The sequence below is a fragment of the Alligator sinensis genome, unplaced genomic scaffold (genome assembly GCF_000455745.1).
Source record: "Alligator sinensis unplaced genomic scaffold, ASM45574v1 scaffold1368_1, whole genome shotgun sequence".
In the NCBI taxonomy this organism is placed as follows: Eukaryota; Metazoa; Chordata; order Crocodylia; family Alligatoridae; genus Alligator; species Alligator sinensis.
Window position 1 is genome coordinate 218,288 of NW_005842725.1, and position 12,479 is coordinate 230,766.

Here is a 12,479-nt window from a genome sequence, read left to right on the forward strand (position 1 = left end):
GCCGCGGCTGTGTTTATTTTATTCCTGGCCGGTGAAATCCTTTCACAGGAAAACTTAGACCAGCAGTAGCTATTTATATAGCTGCACACAGAGTAAACATACATGGCCGGGGTTGTCTCCATTCACAACAGGGCAGCCATGTTCTTGTGATTTTTGCCACTTCCTGCTTCCATGGAAATGTTGTTGACTCTCTCTTGCTCTTATCAGCCCTGGATGTCTGGGCCCTAAAGAATTTGTGTTCGTTGAACTTTGCTGAATAAAGAAAAGAAACACGAGTTTAGACCCAGACAAAGCTGGCAGAGAAAGTGTATGAGGTCATAGAGTTGTATTGTAGATCAAAAATACAACAATCTTCTCGTGACAAGAGAGGTGTAGACTTTGCTTTGGAGCTGGTGCCTTCGTGGCAGGTACCAGGCACATGGCAAACGCGAGAATCTGCGCTACGCATAACATAGTGCGAACCCCCCTGCGGATGGGCCTGTCATTTAGTTGATGTGAATAAAACACCAGTGGAAACTTGCCCCGACTGTTTGCCAGGATGTCTTTCGAGGGGATTCACCCATCCCTCTCCTTTATTTTTAATTCTGCTGATGGTAACTCCCAACAAGAAGAAACTTTGTGTTTTACTCTCTGTTTCCCTCCTATTTCTTTGTTTTTAAGATGAACAATTGAAGCATGGCTAGTCAGCTGCTGCCCCAGCTATCCACTTGAGAGGGTAGGATTGGCCGCAAAATAGCAGCTGCTGCCACAGCCACAGAATAGTGCCAGCAATACTGCTGCCCCCATGCCTCCCATTGCCCCTCCTGCCTTGTTCATTAGTGCTTTTGGAGGCACCAGAGTGGTTTCCCTGATGATGAATGCAGACATTGACTTGCTACCCAGCTCTGTTTTGTTTCCTAGAACAGGAGGCAAATGAAATAAGATGGCTCCCAACAAATTAGGGTAACTGGTGATCCCAGAACCATGCTGTGAATATTATGCCTCGAGATTCTAGACCATTAATGTTAAACATCACCCTCCCTCTGAAACTATCCTTGGAATCTGAGGCTCTCGTGAAAAAAAGGCTGAGGATGTCAAGGAAGAAAACAGGCTTCTACAGGCCCAGCCCATTTTTACCTCCTCTTACTGAGCAGGCAGAGATCCATAAACAGCTTCAGGCTAGTCTAGTTGGCAAATTCAAATGGGGAATCAGCAGAGCTTTCAGGGATCTCACGAAAACTAGAGGAGGGCCCACTCTCAGAGCATTTGGCCTTGGATCTAAATAAAGTGTCTTGGGCACATCTCTGCTGAAATAAATGTTTTAATCATTCATGTTAATCTATTTTCTGAACAGGGATGCCCAGATTTTGCCTAAAAGAGTAGTGACACCAAAAGTGAAATAAAGTAAGTCCTTCTAGATCTGTAGGATGTCCAGGAAGGGTGGCAGCCTAGGAGATAGTCTGGGTAAAGTCAGCAGAAACTTTCAGATGAGAGAACAGGAAAAAAGCCAGACATAAGGCAACTATAAAACCTATTACCTCTTCACTGTAAATAGTTGTATAGAAGTTTATGTGTGTAATAAAGAATTGTTTCCATCTTACAAGCCACAAGATAGTACACCAACAATTTGTCAAGTGGCTGCATCTAATTTGTACAAAGTGACTGCAATTGCAGCAGCCACCACATATTGAAAATGGAGATGCCACTTGCCAGGACTGGACTCCGTAGGTCTAGGCAGGTTGGATAAAGATAGATTATATAATGTAACCTACAGTCTTCATACGCTCCAATTCTGTATGATTATGATTGATGAATATCATAAAATGTGGTGGGCTGCTTTTGGCTACATTTTGTCCATCTTTGTCCATGGGGGAGAAAATTCAAAATTGGGTGCTTTGAATTCAGAACCTACTTATATATGTTAGGCCTATTCATAAAAGAAGGGTTTTTACAGGCATCATTAGGACATGCTTGATGCTCCCTCCGTACCTTTGAAAATCAGTCCATATATTTTGGTGCTTAACTTTAGGCACCCAGGTTTAAACATCTGGAGTGCAGTCTTCAAAGCATTTATGTGACAGAGGAGTATACAATCCACTGGAAAAGCTGCAAAGTCACTTAAACATGTCAGAAAAGCTCGCTGTTTCTCATAAATACTTCAAAATGATAGCAGTTTGTACAGAAGAATCAGTAACATTCATTCTGTTGCACATGAAAATCCATTTCTAATACACAAAATGAGTAAAATGTGGGCAATATCTTTATATTAGAAGAGCTATTGCTGCCTCAAGAAATGAAAGTAATATGATTCTAAAGTGCCTTGCGATGGCCTTTTATTTTGCTAGCTGGCATGCAGTGAGTGATTCTTATTGTTTTATGGTTGATGGATAAGCTGCTTCTACCCTCTAGCCATTTCTTCTCACCTTTCCTTCTCTCCTTTATGAAATGTCTTTGTAACAATAAAGTACCAGGTGTTCTGAAAACACCAATGACAATTAAAAAACACATATATATCAATATACCTATGCTACATGTTTGAATTTTTTTGTATAATTTGTGAAATAATCCTAAAAAGTGGGAGGGGGGAGAACAGCTCTCAGTCTGATGAGAAATGTTGGACACCAAACAGTATTGCATTCACTTCCTACAGTGTTTTGTGTTACAACAGGCATGAGATATGATCTAAAAAAATTATTCCAGTTTTGTTAACCCTGTGCCAATCAATAGTCCATATCTGGCACTGGGAGCAGACCAAAGGAAAATAGCAGCAGGTGTTGTTAACAAAACATTTTCACCAGTCAAAAGACTGCTATGGGTGCAAGTGCTAAAGATATCAAACAAAACCAAGTAACTCATACTATACATACTTTTACATTGATTTTTGAATTTGTTCTGTAAATTGTACCACTATAACTAAATAAAACCTGCCATAGTGTTCTGCAGGTTTTTTTGAAATCCTTCATGCAGGTTTTTGCTCAGTCAAGAAAACTTTCACTTGGTTGTGTTTCCAAATGAAAATAATGTTCTTCACCATCAAAGCCTTTCACATTTACCAAAAACCAAAGGAGGAAATAAAATTTTGGTAAGGAATGTAAGCCAAAGCAACAGGCATGCAGACTTTATTGCTTCTCTTGTTTTCTCATCATCTGCAGAACATCTGGGGCTTAGAATACCTTTGATTTCTTTATCACATGCAGTCGCATCATCTTGAGCCATGCTCTTGTTAGCAAGGCATGTTTGGGCTTGATGTAAATTAATCTACCTAGGTATTTGTAGAGCACTCTGTACCATAGTGTCTTGACAGCAGGCCTGAGTCAGTGCTTAAATGGGAGAATCTTCCAAGAGAAAACACAAGTTGATAAAAGAAGAGGCATGGAGTTTTAAGAAGGTGCTGTGAAATGTTTTGAAACAATGCCCTAGCAGGGTACAACAGGCTCCTTGGTTGCTGGAGATGCTATCATTGAGATGACACATGAAACTTTGAGATTCTGAGCTGAAGATTTGATGGCAAGTTACCTGTGGTCAGATTTGAGCTCAGACACTCCCATTATCTGGACCTAAAACACCCCTTTCAGGATTCTTCTGGGCAGCTCTCAGCATATGATTGATGTCCTGCATTACTTGGAGAGCTTGGGTTCCTTCAGTCTGAATCTCTGCTTTGGTTTTATTTGCACTTTATCAGAGGCTTTAGGGAAAATGGTGCTCTGGGTGAACTTGTATTTGTAGTCCCCCAGCACTCCTCCCCACACTCCCCTCCCAAGTCACCGGCACCGCTATCCTGCTGTAGAGGGTCTCCATCCGGCAGGCTGGGGAGCTGGGCAGGGTGTCTGCCTGTGGCAGGGACTGCCGGCTGTAGTCCCGTGGAGCCGAAGTGGAGGGAGCAGGACCCTGCGATGAGCTGCCGGTGAGTGTTGGCATGGAGGGCTGCAGTGCCCTGAGGCCATCACAGAGCTGCTCTAGAGCACAACACATCTCTGCAGACCACGGGCCCCAGCCCAGCGCTCCCTGCAGGCACTGCCCCTCTCTGACCCATCTGGGCAAGAACAGGTGCTGCTGCCATCCTCATGCATGAAATCCCAGGCAGCCCATCATCCTGCTGAGGCCCCCTCCCTCCATGCCCCAGCATCACGCAGGGCCCTGAGTAGTGTCCCAGGCCAGCACCACTACCTGCCACTCACAGTGTCCATGTGTGCGCATGTGTGGGGCACCGTCCTGACCACAATGCCATGAGTGGTAACTCATGTTGCCCACCCCTAAGGCCAGCTCTGCACTTTATATACCCTGACCTAAAATGAGAGGCATGCTTCAGACTGGATTCATTTGAGTCAGAATGTAACAATTTGAGGCCCCTCTTCATGGCAGCTATGCAAAAGACTATTCTGGGGATGAACCTCTCCAAGCACTGCACTCTGGACAGCCACTCTAATTAAAATGCTCCCCTAGCCCCACCCTGGACCACGTGTATACGTGCCCTAAGATGCTGGTGCACATCTCCAAGAGATAAGGACAAAGACTGATTACCATTTTTATGTCAGCAGCCTACAGTTGCTGCATTTGCAGGGCACTGAGGAAAGGTTTTAGTAGGTTTTAGAAATTTATTAGTAGGTAATTAGAAAGCCTTCTGCTGTGTGATGTGCAATAAGCAGTCAGCAGCTAGGTACAGCTAATGTTTGAGGTCAGTTTATTCCAAGAAGATTCTTTAAACATTAGAAGATATATTTAATCCCTGTGCAATACTTATCTGTTTCATTAGATACGTGAGGGATTATTTTTAATTTCCTAAAAATTACAATCCCATATTAATATTTATAAATGTAATACAATTTCCAAACCCCAGATGAGTCTTTCTAGTTGGTGTGACTCGCCGCTGAATGAATAACAGACCACAGTGATAAAAAGTCTCTTAGATTATGTCTAATCTATTCCTTGGGGAACAGCACATGATCATTCCCCAATTCTCCAGATTTTTGTCCTGAGAGTTGTAATGTGTTCATCCGAAGCCAAAGTATGCATTATACTATAGCTTCTATTCCCAAACCATTGCCCTATTCTTTCACTAGTCATGCCCTCTGCCTAATGGCACATACAGCTATGGCTGCACCGGTCAGCCCTGTGGAGAAGAAATCAATGACAGGTTTTCTGAATAAGTGCCATGTGTTTTGTTCTCTATGTATACAGTAATCCTGGAGCAGAAATGGTGAGACAGCATGCAGGGTAGTCCCTACTTCCAGAACTCTCTCCCCAGCAAGTCCCAGAAAGCAACTCTTGTCTCAAGAACTGACTCTGATCAGGCTTAATGCTAAGAGCAGGCCGTCCCGCTGCTCTCACAGCCCTCTTTCCAATGACCAGTGCTTCTGCATAGAACACGGCATAACAAAAATTATTGACAGCACAACATATCCTCCCAACACTGAACATTTGCTCATACACCAGGAAAAATAACTTGGAAGACTGTGGGCTAGAAGAGAGCCACCTGGTGAAACTGGCCAAAATAATATTTTCTCTTTACATTGTATCTTGTGCCCTTGTCATGACAGCAAGTTTGTGGTTGGTCCAATGGAAGCAGATTTTTTAATAAAGAGACATAGAAAGCAAAACCCAAATATATTAAAGCACTTTGTTTCACTCCATCAACTACTTCAGTTTTTGCCTCTCTCTAAAACATCCCTATGGATTTGGGAATCACTGTATAATAGACCCTGAAAAATCACAGCAAAATTCACCACATTAGGGGTTTGGCTATGTTACAAATAATATACTCATCTGACACTTGAACCCTTCAATCCAAATGCAGCTGTTCTACCAGCTGAGAAAAAGAAAATCTCCATTAGCTGTCAGCTAAAACAGCAGCTTTATCCTTCAGCTGCAAGGAGACAAGACCATTGCACTTTCAGCCTTCCAGTCTCTGTACCCAGTACAACACAGACGGTGTTATATTGGCTGTCCCTGTCCCAACCCAAAATACTGTTGGTTCCATAAGGTCAAACCCATCCAGGGTGTTTCAACAAGGCTAACTTTTATCATGGAAATCTTCCTATTCCCAGTACCTGTTGTCCCAAATAGGATCTGTTTTCTGACCTGACTTAACCCAGGTTTATGACACAATCATGCCATGCCCCTTTAAAGTGAACAGCAAAACTCCTGCTGACTCAGGAGGGAGTAGACCTATACCTTTACACTGGGGGGACTCCTCTGACTTCAGTGAACTGAGAGCTGAGGTACACTGGTATGTACTTTCATAAACCCTTCCTGATTGTAAACTTCAGGAAAAACTACAAAGCAAGCCTTGTTCTGGGCATACACCTGTTAAAGAACAGCAGAAACTCTTGTTCATGTGTAGGAAACAGAAAAAGCAAATGACATTGAAGAACTCTTGGAAGATGTTAATGAATGTCCTTCTTCTCCCATGGAGGTCATTGGAAGCCCTTTTATTGGCTTTGAAAGGAGTTGGCAAGGCACGCTATACAGTGGCAATAAGAGTGAGAGCTAGAAACCAAATTAGCAGGTTGGCAACCAGGACTCCTAAACCTTTGATTTTCTCACTGTGCCTCAGTTGACTTCTCCATGCTAACATTTATCTAACATACAAGAGGACTGTATACCATAACTAAGTAGCGATTACAAAAGTGACCATTAAAGTCTTCAGATGAAGGGTACAACTAAAAGAAAAAAGTAAGCCAGAGCGCAGGGGATCCTTCATATTGAGCAGATCAGAATGCAACCAGAACATCTTTGCTATTTTCTCTTTGAGCTCACCAAATAAACCTGTTTTCCTCATTGTTCTATGAAATGAAAGAGAAAAAAAAAGAAAAAAGGACAAAGGAGAAATTACATTAAAGAGGAAGCAGGTCCTTTTGTTGATTTACTTTCTTCATATTCAGCATGGAAACACTGTCAACCAACTGAGAATTCAGACCCTCTACAGAGCGCTTGCTGTATTGACAGAACTGAGTGTTTCACCCTAAATAAAAACAGAGCAAAAAAGAAACAGATCTTTCATGAGCTGGATCATGGAGGGAAGCTCTATTAATCCTGCCTGCTTTTTCATGACAATAGGATGGGGTTAAGTGATTTAACTTTAGAAGTGAGTTAAAACGGCTTTCATTTTGTTCTTGTTTTGTTTGGTGGGGTTTTTTTTTTTCTTTTTGGATTAAAAACAAAAAAAAAGTGTTTTTTCTTCCCCTTCTGGCTTAATTCCCCAAGAATGCAGAGGAACTATTGAACACTGCTGTCCTCAGGCACCTAACTTTAATCACATTGTAAATCTTTTGTGGAGGTACTGTAGAAAGGAGAGGCCTTATAGGGTGCTAATTAGCTCGGAGTTAAGCTTCTGACAAATCCAATTGAAATTAATACAACGGTGGGGGAGGATACATCCAGGAATGCAGGTAGCAGAAAAAGAATGGAGGTGAATGAATAGCCTTTGCCGCTTATATATCCTTACTACTGTGCCTAGCCAGACAGGTACCGGGATAAGGAAAGTTTAATCTGAGACCATAGAAAATTGCATTGTAGCCTGTCTTTAGGGCCCCAGCCTGGGTTTTAGCTGCTGCTGTCAGCAGGACTATCCTTCCCTTAGGGAAGAGAAGGAGAGAGAGAGAGAGCACCATGCTGGGGTATAGAGTCCATCCTGGTGGGGGACTGGATTAGGATGGTTCCCCAGGCTTTGCTACTCTCTACAGACCAGAGGGAAAAATGTGGGGAGAAAAAAGCAAGTTTAACAAAAGCCTGACAGGAAGAACATGCCGGTCTCATCTGTTTTATATCTTGTGCTTAGCTTCCTGGTTTGTTGTTTTCAGGGAGTCCTATTTGCAACATTTTTTTTGTTGCAAAGATTTTTGGTCCAGTGTTTATTTCATGTTCATCCCAGCCCCGTTCTGACCTGGTAAATATGACACGTTTAAAAAAAATAATGGGCATTCAGGGGATCTGACAAGTAACGTAATTTTTGCAATTTACAAGTGCAGCGTTCAGCCGTTTAACAATAGGCTTCTGTTTAGTCACCTCACAGTTTTAACCAATAGCAGTAAGAGGCATCTAGATATTTTCCTAGAAAATCATAATAATGTACCAGAAAGAAGCCAAAAGGAATTTTCAAACACAGAAAGCCTCACGCTGGCTTCTCAGTAGGAGCCAGCATTGCAAACAGGTGGAGATTTGACCCCTTTGTTAGGAAAGATTCCTCGTTGCTGAACTCTCCACCATTTACAGGAGTCTTTCCTGTCCCTCAAAATTTGGGCTAGTTAAACATTTGCGGCTCTAAGGGGCCTTATCTTTTTTCCTTCCTATATTTATAATTCCTCTTCTGTTTTGCCTTGGTTTTTCCCTCTGCACTTATCCCTGTGAAAGTAGCCTGTCCACCAGGTAACCTTTTTGTGGATGAAATCTGGGCTGAGAAGCAGAAAATAATAGCATGATGGTATCTAGGCATTTCTCAAGTCCTCAAAATCATTCATTAGATGGGTTTGCCAAAACTTTCATCATTCTAATTTAAATAATTGCTTTAAAAAAAATGCATTTTACAAGTATATAGGCAGACAAGGTTCTTTGGGTGAATCTGATATCTTTTATTATGTTGCTAACAGAAAGATGCCCCTTCCATTTACAGTTCTTAGAAAACAATTATTTTTCAGCTTGTAAGACTATCAAGAAATAGTAAAAAATGCAATAGCTCCCACAAACTGAGCCAAGCAAACAGAATATGAACTTTGACAGCTTTAAGTTTTCTCAGTCCAGAAATTGATACTCCAATTCTTTATTTTTAGCAAAACGAGTCATCGTGTCTCTACTATATTGATCAAAATTTTGAGCAAACTCTGACCCATCTTTTCAGGTGACTTGGTAATGTTTTTAATACTAATGGTTTAAGCCTTGGGCTTTTCCCTAGTGATGCTTTATATGAAATGTTCCAAAATAAATTTAATTTTTGATTACAGAAGTTGCCAGCAATTGTACAGAGAAGACATGAGCCCACTGCCAATTCCTCATCTCTGGTTGTCCACTAGAATATATCAGATTGCTGGGAATAGGATCCACCTCGCATGTCAGAAGTGCTCTATAAACCAGTGTACTGCTTTCTGTAGTATCCCATTCTACACACCTTGAGATTCAGCACACAAGGTTCAAAGGAACATCTGAGAAAAAAACAAATTATGAGTGCGAGAACAGAACATAGAACAAAAGAAGGAAAATGTTTAGAAATACCAATTTATTATTAAAAGCATTGCATTTTATGATGAAAAGCAAAGCAAGTTGGCTGCAATTTCAAAGCTGCTATGGTCCCAGCTTAGTTTGGTACTGCTATACGGATTCTTTCTTTTTCACTTTGCTCAGAAACATGCCAGGACATTTTTTGGCCTCTCACTTCTGCAATGACTGTACATTTATAGAGACTCCTGAACTGGAGAGTTGACCATAAAATGCTTAGGAATTCTTCTGCGCTGTCAGCAGTGTGTAAACAGGTGCTAGCCATCATTTTTATGTGTCCCTCAGGAAAATGAGTGAAAGTACAGTTAACCTTTTATAACAGCTCAAGCCAAGAAAACAAACAGTTTGTCTGGAGATATCATCCAGTTGATTGTTACCCTGTGGACTGTAGCTTGAGCCAGCATTTTGTGTTCTTTGATCAGTTGGTTAGCATGCAATGAACATGTAGCAGAAGGCAGGTGTTTACTACCCCAAGTCTAGGCATGCACAGGTTGGTTCAGAATTGGACCTGATGTGAGGACAAAGGTTATCTGCCAAGAGATCATTGAACGTTGTGAAGTTTCAGCTGCCTCAATGATTTGTGCCTGCAGAGAAGAGTCTCTTTAAAACACAATTAGAGGATGACAGGCCTTGTGGCCTTTGTATTTTGTGTGTTTTCCAACTGCACTCAAAGTTTACCTTGTTTCACTTCGATTTTAACTTGAAGGACTATAAAAATCTAGTGTTTGTGGTAAGTTATTATTCTGGACTGACCTAGAGACTCAAGTTTTCTGTTTCTCCATGGGACCCAAGGAAGTATGAACCCCACATTGTCCTTAGCTGATTCACACAGACTGATGTGCCCACTCCTAGCAATATGAAGCCTTTCTCCCTGGCTTATTCAATACTTGGCTTCTCTGCTGAGACTGCTAAAAAGGATGGCCGTTGTGGTGATGCCTTTATGATACAGCCACCTGCTACTGGAAGCCAGGCTGAAACTGGCAACTCACTTCATACAGGTCACCCAAAGGATTTATCCCAAAACTGCACTGGAACCAAGTGGGTGACTGGGGGTGAATAGAACTATAAATTACCCAGCCATTATAAAATGTGATGAACTGAGTGACCTAATTAAGTAGCATGAATACAAACAAAGTTCCTGGGAAAAACTGCCTTTGGATTGAAATTCTTTTTGTTAGGCCTTTTCAGTTTAAAACTTCATCAACACCTGTCCTCAAGAAAATCCTTTCCATACTGGTTACCAGCCAACAATTTATGCAAAACTTAAATTACAAAGGAGACATTTGAACTAAACTATAAGGAAATTGAAGCCGGAGCAGGGTGCCCCACAACACAGTTAGCCCCTCCTGAACTAAAAGCTTTGAACTGTAACTCAGTTTCTCCAGACGATGGGAGCTGGCACAGCTCAGAAGTGCAGGTCAGACACTGGGGTAGGACTCAAGAGACCTGTGTCTGTTTCTGGCTGTGTCACTGACCTGTTGTATGACCTTGGGCATGCCACTGGATTCTCTGTGCTTTGATTCCACTCCAATTTAACTACAATTTTTAACATTTTCTAATAAAGTCTTAAATCTGTCTGTGCAGTGCCCTACACACTGAAGTCCTGATCTTGGCTGGACCCTACAGTTGCAATTGTAATAGAAATATTAGAGGCAACCCATTCCACTCACATTGGCTTCCCAAGCTGTTTAGTATTTAAGTTACTTGGTTTTAGAACATTAAATGTCTAGAAGTTCAGCTCACTGAGGAAGTGATCTTTCTGTGCATAAACACCGGGCTCACCCAGGCCAACGCATGTCCCTTGCACTGTGTGCAGGCTGAACCCTGTAAGTCCCATGATCACAGTTTTTCCAGGGCGAGGCTTGTCCCTTGCACTCCAGGTAGGCTGACCCCTGAGTTTCTCTAAATGTGGGAAACTTGACTGCATATTTTTTTGGCTAGGTGCAAGTGAGACTAGGGGACCCTGGACTTTAACATAGGTTGCCTGCCACAGATTTGAGGAGTATCCAAAGCCCCAGACTGATGGGTCTGGGAAGAAAGATACTTGCCCAGGGTGGTAGAGCCACACAGACTTGAACAACTGAGCTCTGCTCAGTCAAAATTTGAAAGTTGACTTGGGATTTGCCCAAGTGAATTTGGAACGGATTTGGGCCTTGAAACAAAATTAAAAAACAAACAAACCCAACCATAAACTGATGGCAAACCTCAGGAGACCTGCAGTCTTCAAATGGCAGCTTCAGTTACCTAAACAGACAATCAACATGATGATGCTACTCTTCTGCTCTCCAAATGAGTCACTCTCCAATGCTCAGGCCTTAGTCTGCTCTCAAACCAGCCTTGCGATGCTGTAACTGGGTTGATGTCAGTGAATTTACTCCTGATTTTCACCGGTGTAAAATCAGAAAGAGGCTCATGGTATTCATTTCAAGGCTTGGGGACTCCCTGAGGGCAGGGATTCTTGTTGTGTAACTCTGCCTCGCTCTTTATCATGCGCTCCATCACCATGGCCTCTAGGGCCCTTCACACACCACACCACACCACACCACACCACACCACGTTCCTGGTATCTTTATTACGCCCAATTGTTATTAACTTATTTCTATTACATTTAATTTTGCTAGTCATAGTTGATTAACCTGCCTTAAGAAAAAAAGCCCTCTCTAGAGTCTGCACTGACAGTTGCCAGACTTCTACGACACTTTTTTGCCTTTGTTTCCTCAAAGTATCTTCCTTCACTTTTGCCACTGTTTAGTAAAACCAGCACTTCACATTTGCACTGCTGCGCTCCACCACAAAAGCCGATGTCTTCTTTCTAATCACAGGCTCGCTCTCCTTTTCCCGTGAGACAACATCACATTTTCCGCCATGCAAATGAAACGTGTGAAATAGTTTTCATCGGTAGATTAATCCAGCATCACACGCTCGGTAACGAGGTAGACGATCTGTCTATAATAGGTTTAGTCAACTGGGTCCGTAAAACCCTGCCTGTTCACCATATAAAAGGCTATAGAAATCTGTCTGTACGAAACCCACGTGCGGTGCGTCCCCGCAAGGTGGGAGCGGGCGGCGTCTACACGGGCGCTCCGCTCCGCTCCGCGCCGCTCCTTTGTGGGGAACAAAACCGATCCGAGGCAACCCAGTGCAGGCCCCTCCACTTTATCACCCTGGCGGGTCTGCTGCGGGCCAGGGCCGGGTACTGAGGAGGGATGTGGGAGCGGCGTGGAGAGGCGCCGGGGACAGGGACGAGGACGGGGCAGGAGCCCGCCGCACCGTGCCGGCCAAGACCGAGTCTC